The sequence below is a fragment of the Cyclospora cayetanensis genome, unplaced genomic scaffold (genome assembly GCF_002999335.1).
Source record: "Cyclospora cayetanensis isolate NF1_C8 unplaced genomic scaffold, CcayRef3 CcayRef3_contig_28, whole genome shotgun sequence".
Classification (NCBI taxonomy): domain Eukaryota; phylum Apicomplexa; class Conoidasida; order Eucoccidiorida; family Eimeriidae; genus Cyclospora; species Cyclospora cayetanensis.
In genome coordinates this window covers 35,547-46,943 of record NW_020312236.1, presented here as the reverse complement: position 1 = coordinate 46,943, position 11,397 = coordinate 35,547, and positions in this window count along the sequence as shown.

The following is an 11,397-nucleotide window of genomic DNA, read 5'->3' as shown; positions in this document are numbered from 1 at the left end:
GGTAAACCTCACCACACGTCGAAATATGGAAGGGAGTTAGACGTCAATCCGTCTTACTAGTTCAGTTAGCCACAGGCACAGGTGGATTATAAGAACCGCCTCCCTCAGTAACCACCGAAATACGGCTCTTCGGACACTTGAAGTAATCGGCTGCGAGATCATCCACGTGAAAATGGCTTATTTACACCCCCATCCTCCGCAAAACCGGAGGAGCACCTAGATTCCAAAGTCGCATTGCGCATCTGCTAAATGGCAAGTCAAATACGTTACTTCAGAGGGATCCTAAAAATCTAAACAGTCATGGGATATGAAATCACTTGGTATAAAAGGCTAAAGTGCTGCCGAAGCTTTGATTCTGCCTGTCACATCCACAGGTAAATCCTAAGGCGGAATCCTTGCCAATTTGTTGGTATATGGAGGTTTGACGATGCAGAATCACGTAAACAGAAGACCACCCTAGTTTGATTGCCACAGCTACTTCATCTCGAATTGCCGCTGCGACTTATCCTTCCTAGTGTGGTGCATAAGGCAAGGAATGAAGAACAGCTCGGTCCCGTGAGAAAGATGTCCGTTTGTCACGAGCGGCGTACTGTTGAAGTACTGCTTGTCCCCAGTAGCTGAATATCAAACCCACTGGAGTGCTTGCGCTTTTCCATCTCAACAGTGCAGCAGACAATTATGCGGCGACATGATCGACTCGCCAATGGTATTTCAGGTTTGCTGGAGGAGATGCGTCAAAGTGGGAGTTCATCGAGGAGGGAGCATAAGCAGAACCGCCGCAAAAGGTGTCTTCTATCTCCTGAGTCCGGGGATTTTTCTGAAGTTCGCTTTACCAATTACTAAAGGACTAAAAGGTGGAATGCTAGCTGACAAGGTCTTTAAGTGCAAAGGTGATTTTTCGTATTTCGTGACGCCTGTAATCCTTGCATGTTAATATTTTGGGGTTAGACCCGAGGAAACAGTTATACTGCGCTGTAGACTATTGGAGTCATTAAAAGCCAAAGGTGTGTAGCACAACCAGGTGCAGCACCAATTTCCTCCTGGCACAACTTTGACTCTTCGAGAAGGCAGGAAGTGAGTACACAATAATGCAGCTGTAGACTTATTAAGTACAGGAAGCGCAGAGGCTTCTATGCTGTATGTGTCACCCCCTAAATTCCGGAGATTACACTGAGGGGAATTTCCACCTAAATTAAGGTTGGCGAACAGGGCAGACGAGACGCTCAGACCAGTAAGTTACCCACGCTGCACAATCCGTATTGTATTACTTCAGCTTGTAGCTGATATGCCACAGAATATTTATAGATCCAAAAGAGGTTTCCTTCTGCAGCGGACAGTGATAACTGGAGACACCTGATACTTTTAGGCCGGACTTGGAACGGTCGCATGCAGCCCCAATCATGTGGACATTCGTTGTGTAAGCAACTACACGATTTTGCGCTTAAATTGCTTGAGGGTGGTAATGGCTTGCTCAATAGTAATACATTCAAAATCTTTATCTTTTCATTAATGCTCGTGTACTCCAGGAAGCTCACGATCCGTTAACAAAGTGCAAAGCTGGTAATTTACTTTACATTCTATACTTTTTAAGAAAATACTCAGTCAAGCTGGCAAAACTACCCTTGACTTTAGATCGTGTTGGACATAGTTGAAATATGCTGTAGCTGACTGTGCGAACGGGATGGCTGTGCATGCTCGCTTTTGGACCCTATGTATACCTACACCACCAGCACTACGTTTTCCTATGTAGCGGGTTGAGTTAGCCCCAAGCATTTTCATTTCACGAGCTGTATTTAGATAGGAATCTATAAAGGATTGAGCGGTTGACTTGTCACTTTGTATGTCTTGCTTCTAGCAGAGAGGCGTTGCCTGAATACAACGGAACGCGGTGTTGTGTACGTGCAATAGATGCCGTGAGTAACTATCTATGAATGCTCCGAGTGCTAAGAGGATGCAGGTGCGCGCACCCCGGCTGTCCATCTTCCCTCATTCCGGAACCCTGGTGGACGCGGGTAGGGAAAGGAGGGAGCTCTTTTTAGGGAAAAACTCAACAATTTTCTACTATGCTTGTACAAACTCAAGTCAGTTTTCCTACGGAAGCCATAGATAAAAGGCTACAGTTGGCGGCACCACGTGGTACGATGCAGATGTTATCCGGTTGTCCAGTGGCCGTGGATGCACTTGGTTGTCATTTCTGCACAACAGTGATGCGGTGTCGATCAAGTCATTTGGTGATTCGATGCTTTCTCTAAATAATGTCAGTCTTGGAGAAAACTTTTTGGCGATGGAAGTAGACATGACACTTGATGAGGCGGCAGAAGCCGTTAAAAACTGATGTGAATGCCATAGCTCACCAGCTGGTAGAGAGGCATAATTTGTCAGCAAAAAAATTGTTTGTGAATGCGGCGATGAGCTTAACGCTGCCAAAGAAGTATGCTGACTATTTATCCAGAAGAAGCTCTCTGCCTGAAAAGATGCCTACTCCTCAAACCTTTAATGGGAGCTCTGACTTATCGGTTTGTGCCGAGACAAGCTCTACAGCAAGCATTGGAGCAACTGAGAAAGCGGAGCGGGAGCTCTAACAACAGGTTGGTAAATAAAAGAACATAAAGCTTGGTCTCCAAAACCCACAGCACAGACGAGCGGCTGCTTTATCAGTGGCATACCTGGTACGAGGATGGGCAGCCATCTAGCCATTAAACAGCTTGCTCATGGGGCTTTGGCGAGTAAAGGACTTATGGGGGCATAAAAAGCAAATAAGACTGACTCTTGCAACTTTTGCTTACACGGAAGAGCCAAGTTGGAAGCTAGAGTCTACTGATGCCGCGACTGTGTCAACCGGCCTTACCCTAACGGTTCCCTTCAGTTTTTGAGAAATGACAGCCAGAGAAGACCAGCGCTTGGCAACGGCCGCCGACAGTCTAACAAAGCACAGATGATTCTACTGTGATAGTTTGATAAAGAATCTAGAATTGTCACCACATGCAAACAGCCTGCGCACTTAAACGACAGGATGTTGGAACAGGCTGTTTGGCAAGCGTAGAAGCCGCAGCAGGAAAACGGCAAGCCTCTTATGGAGGCCGAGATGCAGAGAAAGAGACCAAAAAGGCTAGATCCGCAGTGAGAAATTCACTGTGGGTCGATTGTGGGTTAATTGGAGTTTACATGAATGGGCCACACTTCTAACGTTACTTGGCAGTCAATATGGAAGGGAAATGTCACACAAGGACGGCACAGAAACGCAGTAGGGCTGTTTGACTTGATAGCGCAGTCTCTTAGCGTCCCATCTGCTGACGTGCGGCCAAATGCAGCTGCTTCGGCTACAAGCCACTTCAAAGTGGAAAAGCGTGTCCAATAAGCATGGCCTGCGGCTTGTCTGTTAAACATGCGCACCGTGGCGCAATCGTGGACGTGCCATGGGAGGCCCAGTGGAAGATGCGAATGCCGTCATATATACAAGCTGTGGAGGTAAGTGCGCCAGAAATCATCAGTAAAGCACCTCCTGTATTCTCAGAACAGTGTTTCCTCATATGACGAGCGTGGTTGAGTACATGCTACAACACGGAAGGCAGAGGCGCCCTGCGGGCGATTCAGCGGACCAGTAAGACAGGACGGTTTTGAGAATGGATTCTGTCTTGCTGCTCTGCAACTGGTTCTTCATTGGAAGTTTCGATTGAATCACTCCACTCAGGAACAGCAGGAATAAGTGATCATCCAAGAATACTTTTCGGATAGGCCGAATAATGGTGAACTGCCAGTTGGCTGACAACCTGGTAGTTGACCAGCAAACCATATCCCCTGGTGAAGTGCATATTGAGCTTCGTTGCACCGTAAGCCCCCACAGCATAAACAGCAGATGCTGTTTTGTTGGAAGGGCAAGTTACAGGAGTAGACCAGCGGCTTGGAAGATGACCCCATATTGGTGCGGATAGGACGTAAGGTCACATGCGCATCAACTTTAGCCCGCCGAGCGAAATCTCCGTGAAAAAAAATGTAGCTAATGCCTCATATTGTCAGATTGATTTACACGCAACAGACCAACAATCTACTAGGCATCAGAATTTACAGCTGCCTGCTTTCAAATTTCGGTTTACCCAGATAGCATGCACAGAAGGGCGCTTCACGCTTGCACTCGAAAACTCAAGTATATCTGTATGCTAATTGTACTACTCGATACTGACGTGTCCGAGCTGCGAAGGCATGTCAATTTGGATTTTACAAAGCCTTAAAAGAGCACATAAAACACATCTATGTGGATGGCATCTTGTCTTTGAGCCGAAAGGCTTAGCCAACCACAAAGCTTACAGCATGCGCTTCAGCTGTTGCCAAGCAAACAGTGGTATGTAAAGGCACGCCGGCGCCTATTCTATTTAGAGGTAAAAGCCGCTAGAGGCATTTCTTTTACTGGTTGCGCAAAACAAGCCAGATCCAGCAAAATCGATGCATTCAGGGAGTGGCCCTTTCCCTCATGCTCCAACGAGGATGCGAGGTGATAAGGGCTTGACTCTTATTAACCGAAGCTTCAAATTCGGATGCGCTGAGTCCGCCGCTCCTCCAATTGATCTACTTTAGAAAACGCACCCTGTGCCCTTAATAGAAAAGCCTGTTTATGCAGCACGGACAGTTGACGGCTGCCTGACAAGTCCTCCATTACTAGCGCTTCCCGATTACAAGCCCCAGTCCCTTCAAAGACCGAGAATATTAAATTGGTGGTGACTGCTATTGTCTCTCAACGCCCTACCGGCTCTCGAAAAGACACCAGGCGACTGCTAATTAATTTCATTGCCTCACCGACATTCTGTGTGGCACTCAATGCTACAAAGAATGTTCATGCCGCGTGGTGAGGCGTGAAAACTCCGGCAATATTTATCTGGGCGTCAAGTGACTGTCTAGACCAACCATCAGCCTTAAGTGTACCTCAAAAATGGTTTACATGGCTTTTTGTCCCAGGGTGGTTTGCTGGCTTGAGCACCACCTGCAGGATGAATTCACAATGAAGTATATCAAGCGCATCACTTCGTATCCGCCGTCGCGGTCTTGCGGCACCCAAGAATTCAATTCGAGGCAGCGAAACCGCTTGTTCCTGTGATGATTTACGGTTTTTCTCAAAGTTTGCGTGCACCACATGCTTTCGACATCCATGCACCACACACTGCTGCCAAAATTTCGAATTGCAAGAAGATGGCGCGCTCCCACGTAATGGATTGCCTGCTGTGGTTAAATGTACAGTGAGGACTACGTTGTTTGCACATCTGCACTTTTTTTGCAGCGCTGGCTTACGCAGAGCACACGATCATGTTCGTTCGGGCCGTAGTGAAATTCATGTTGCAGCGGACAGGCCCTTACGATTTTTCTGTGGCCTTGGATGTGTCTCGCGACAGAAAAGTAGCGCTTATCATGCTCAAATTTACTGCACAGCTATACTAAATTTGACATTTAGCAAAGCGTTCTAGTGGTATGAAGATGGACTGCCAGAGTTCCCGACACAGGCTCACTCGTGGCATTGTGGACAGGCTCAGCGAGCATGCCCCTTTCATCGCCTGCTCCACCCCTATCAAGATTCACTAAGTCGCCCACTAAAAGATCCACGAATTGTCCGGGAGTATCGTGACGTCGGAATTTGAAGTTCTCACTGCGTTCCGTGTGTCTAACGACGCCTACACATTGACTATACTCTGGCCACCGCGAATTACCCTGAGGCTTATGTGCAGATAGCGCGCACCAGACCCATTCTTCCAAAGTATGTTCTATACCCACATAATCGCCTTGCTAGCTTTCCTTTCTCTAGTTAAGCACTTCGAAACAATTGTTCGCCCACCCACTCGTTGCTCGCCTGCGTCCCTGGTTTACATGGAGCAATCCCTTTCGCAACCCGGCAAGAACCGGGTGGACCGGTATCAAGAGCCACCCCAATCAGCTGATAGATCTGGAGAACAGCGAGCTAACGCCCCCAAATATTCGCGCAGATCCCAAGAGAAACTTGCAACGTACTATGGCAAGCGGCGGCTGTGTACCAAAAGTACAGGCATGCTAGGAGCCAGATTATGTAGCCACACTCTTGATCCTAAATTAATCGCGGAGCCTTCCACAAACCATCATGTATCTACCCAGACAATACAGAGGATCGCCGTGGAGTGTTACCGACACTGCAAGCCAGCAGAATGCTAGGGAGTCTAGCTTCATGTTCTAGTGGGTCCTCCCTGGAAATATAACGCTCCCCTGAGCTCAACCATTGTCTCCCCTCCCATCTCTATGAAAATTTTCTCCAATGTACCTATGAGGTGGACAAATAATTTCAGGCTGCATGCAGGTGTCCAGGGGGCAGCACCAGGGCCGCAGCCTGAGAGCTTGCTATTGCATGCATTCAGTTGGCATCCCCGAAATCCACTCAGCATGACCGGGGTGCTCGGAATCGAGATCCGGGGAGCGAGTGCTATATCAGTCAAGGCCGCCTTTGCAGATCTGGAGAACATGCGTAGTTCACTGCCGGCCGGCTGTGTGTTTCGAGCCTGGAGATGTGGTCCCTGCAAACTGGCAGGCGGTATGAGGTCCACCAAAGGTGACTAGTCAAAGGCGTTTGCGGCCAGTAGGCAAGAATCATTTGCCGTCCTGACACGAATTAGTGCTCGTGCTCATTCTATGGAGAGTTTTGAAAGTTGGGAGCACCACAGAGCTTTCAGTATTGGCTTCCTCTAAAAATTTAAAAACTTCCCAAACTTTGCCACGGAGGCTAGAGACCCGGTACGAGCTGGAAGGTGTTAACCAAACCGTGGAAGTGCTGGAGCTTTGAACCGCTGAGCTTCGAATGCACTAGAGGGGGTATGTATTGGAATGGGATCGAGAATGTCAGCTTCAGTGGTTGACAGAGACGCAGGTGCGGGCTTCTTTGCTTGCATGCGATTTTGTATCTCTGGTTGGCTTACAACACCAGTCACTATGGACTGTATTCCTCATTAACCCAGAGTAATTGTCCTTCCCCAGCGCATGTTCCGGCTAGAGTACGTATTTCTTTTCAAGGTACTTGCACGAAAATTTTCTCGTTAACATTGTGAGGGTGTCTTCTACACTCAAATTTGTGCGCAACCGCTCTCAGGTATTTAATACCTTCATTTTTCTGTGGCACTTTGGGCTTTGAAATTGGTTGTGCGTAATGCACCGGTTGTAGTTGCATGCAGGCATTGCACTATGGGGAACGCGAAGCACTCCCACACCAATAGCTAAATACGAACGGCGAGGCATCGCATTGCCGCACCCATCGTTGATTTGGCCCGTCCATCGTTGTTTGTTGATGTGTTTATACCTTTCATTGATTTTGCTCTCTAACGGTAACTGTGCACTTTGCCTTTTCATGCGGATTGGTTTTCGCGTCTCTGCCTGTTTGGGGAGTGACTGTAGGGCGGGAGCACTTCCGCTGTCCTGCACGCAATTGATTTTGCCGAACAGGCAAGAAACACAAGCACGCGTATTCGAAATGGGGACGGAGAGCTCTAGCGGGCTAACCCACCTTTAGGTTTTTGCATTTTGCGGAACTGGAATTACGCGTTTCTCTAGGGAAACCTTACATGCAGCGGTACAGTGGCTCAATGCATGTTGGGGCTGGAGGGGCCTACTCGCAAGTCCAGGTGTACGCAGTAGTTCTGTACATAGTTGACAGGCATAGCTTTATCGCTGGAAACCTGTTAATGGATGTATTGACGGAGCTATGCAGAGAATAATGTATGGTGGCCACAAGGAGGAGCAAGTATAAAAGATTTTAAGAGCTGGTTGGAGACATATGTGATAATCCTGTCCTGAACCACTATCTTCCATCGCTGAGTACCATAGGGATCATGCAAAGGCCCTGGTAGGCGTGAGTACAGTGTAGTAAGCTAATACTAAATTCGTGTATCCAACTGTTTTCTTCGCAGGCAAAGGCCCTCCCTTAGCACTAGTGCCTAAAGTTCTAGGGAGCTGCAGGCACATAGGTTGTCAGGGATTTCACTCCCATAGTCATAAATCGATAGGGATGCTACGTGGCAAGAATGATTGTGGGGGTACATTCTATTCTACGATTTGTCATACTTGCATGTTACTCAGTCACTTTATTATTGATAAAATTGACCTTACTCTGGACAGGATTGAAAATTAAGCAAGAAACAAAGGCCTATAGCTCAATTAGTTGCTCGTGGATGTAGTACCAACGGGCAAATTGATATATTTTTAAGCCACAACTTGGCGTGCATACAACCCTGCATGCAGAAACAATATTCCACTGCGAAACAGTTTTTGATTCCTACTTGTTTGCAGAGAGCTGTCTGTGTTCTCAAAACAGCGAATGGTATCCAACGGCAAAGATTCTCGCTGTTGGTACTGGAGCATGGCGCCAGGTGTGCAGCTGCCGGCCACTTTGTGCCTGAAAGCGTGGGCACAACTAATAATCTCACGGGCGCTTTACTGAAACATTGGCATTAATTTCTTAAGCAGGATATAGGTTGATATATTCTATCGACTCTGCATGGGTTTGAGAAAGGCCAACCAGGGTGATCGATGTCGATCTTCACAAGCCCTTACTCCCTGCAATGGAGTCCTTTGCTACTCCATCGTGTTGTGGAGGCGTAAGATATCCCCGCAGCTAATCAAAGGGCACAGCTTCAAAAACGAATTTTTTGTTGGGAGCTCGCATTTGTGAACTGAGGTGAATATAAAACCGAAATAGCTTGGTGCTATTGGAGCTGCCGTGCCTGTTTGGCGGTGGTGTAAGGGGCCTTTGGTAAATCTGGGGCCCTCAATCTTGCAGAATAGCTTTTATTAGGCTAAATAAGCAAGTACAGGGCTTTCGGGCTTTTAATCTGTGACTCTGAGAATGCGCCATTGATTGCCAAAGAAGGAGCTGTAGAGGCTGTTGTAGGGTTCGTTCAATGCCGAAGGCCCGTTATCAAGGAGAATAGAGCAAAACCACCGGTGCTCCTTTGATAAGAAGAATATAAGCCATAGAAACAAAAACGACAAGTTAGGTGAAACACAATTAGAGTCTTAGGATAGTGCGAAGGCTCACGATTGCGCGCTACTGCTTCGGGAACTGTACTCTTTTTCCCTGGATCTCGCCCACCCCAACGCTTTGGCGGACTGCGGCTTAGCCAACTCCCACCAATAATAATATTCTTAACACTGCATCACTTTAGGAATGCATCTGTCAAGACTATCGTGGTGGCACCACTACGCTATGGCCGGCACGGATATTGGAATTACTGGTACACCTCAGCAGAAATTCTAGGGCTCCTAGTTTTTAATACTTCGAAACCTTCGCCATGGGTGAGGCTGAGTATTGAAAGGGGTTGCCTTACTCCATCTATAGCAATATTTGGCTTTTTCTCCGATTTATTTTATTGCACTTCTCGCGGATTCTTTGCAAACGAGAGACAAAACAAGGTGTCGAGGGGTATAAAATGATGCGCAAGAACCAAACTAACTTAGGTCTCAAGATAGGCTTCCTCCTTAGTTGAACTCCTTTGCATACATGGTGATAGCGCAGCACATCTGAAGACCTGATGGATCTCCTGCCTCCGGTTGCTGACTGATCGCATTTACAGGCGTTAGGAAAAGCTGAATTGTTATGCTTCACTCCATCCAGAGGATCACATTTTTTCAGCGATGCTCTTGAGCTCCAAACCTCAAGGTCAGATATTGGGCGCTAGCTAATGTACCCTGAGCCACTTCTTGCATTCTTACCCACTTGTGTTCTTGTTAAATCTGATGCTGACGCAGGAGCGGCATCAAGTTCTGCGCAAGTACCTGGGTAAAAGGGGGAATAAGCGGCACTAGACTCTGTGGCCCTCTTGCTTCTCAGGATAGAAAGGCCTCCATTATATTTTCCTACCATGTAGGCTGTTATAAGACCCGCGAGAACGACCAACAAAAAATAGATAACCACAGATTTAAGCAGCATCATAATGTTTCGGGCATCTTGTACAATTACGTTCAGTGAACTCGAGGAACTGAACAGGAGAAGCATGGTGCTACTTCTTTTTGTCGTCGTTGTGACTCGGCATGCAGAACCACATAAGGTGTTACAGTACTTCACTGCAACCCGGTGGAAGTGGCAGTGAAGGCCCTTCACAATGCTTTTACGGATAATTCGATGCACTGCGACTTTAGAGTCGGTACTGATATGCAGCATGTGCTGCCTCTTTGTGGTATAGATGTAGAAAGGCGATGAGCAAGATTCATGTATCGGACTCGCAATCCCAGAAGGAGATACATCGCAAAATACAGCTTTGTAAATCAACCTCAAATCTCATGGTTGCTCCAGCGTGCCACCTATATCACAAAGCGAGCAAAATGCTATCGAGTGCGACGTCTATGTGATTATCCCCACATCTAAAAAGAAAAAACCGGCCGTATTTTTATCGCTAAAGATAAATTAATTTTTCCGAAATCGCTCAAGAGCCACTTCCACGGTTCTCTCACGCATGCATGCATCTGGTGTGCAGCCCTGGGTTCACGCCTGATGACTGTTTTGAGGATAGATTAACCTGGCTTCCCTGAGGAACGCTCAGCAGGACAGAATTACATAGTCTGATACGTGGAACTGGGATCTGGTATTATATGCACACCTTACCAGCGTAGAAGAAACAGATTCCCAGCTAGGCTTGCAGCTCGCCTTTAATTCACTGCACTCTAGCTGGCACCCGTAAGATCTCGCAAGAACTGGAAAGGGTAGTGGCAGGGCTCACAGGGAAGGCACTGTCGTACGCAGCGAACGGGTCATTGAACCAAAAAAAGCACAGCCAACCACCAGATAAGGATTAACACAAAAAACACACATACAAGCTTCTGCTACTCTAGTGTTAGGTCTGTTTGCTTTGTCGCATGCTTCATTAATTTGCTACTGCATGTGCAACCTGTAGATTCACTCTATAGTTTAGACTAATTGTTGATCAACTCATTTTTTGATAAATGGGATAATACCTTGTGTGGATGAGTATGTACCCTGGGATGCCTTGATTTGTGCGGCTGCTGTTTTATCTTGCAAGAGGGGCAGGGCCACCGTGGTTCTGGTAATGTAACCCTGAACTTTGGCACCTCAATAAAACTTTAGTCAGGGATAGACCAGTCTTCTTAGTTGCCTGCATGATCCAGACCCTCCGTGGGGTACTGATCCCCTTCTAATGCTTCGCAGCCGCTTCCCTGTTCCCAAAGGCCACCTCCAGAATATGGCAGCAAAGGAGTTGGGATGCAGTACAGCCTAAAGAAAAATACTAACCCCTATTCTCGTTGGATGCGAGCTAGTTGCAGTAGAAGGCGTGTAAACTATTGACTCACACCAGGCTCTTAGCGACTTAAGTCCGTGCAGAGGGGGCTTACTGTAGGATTCAGGAGCACTAAAAGTAGGAGGACTATATAACCGGTTGCCCGCCA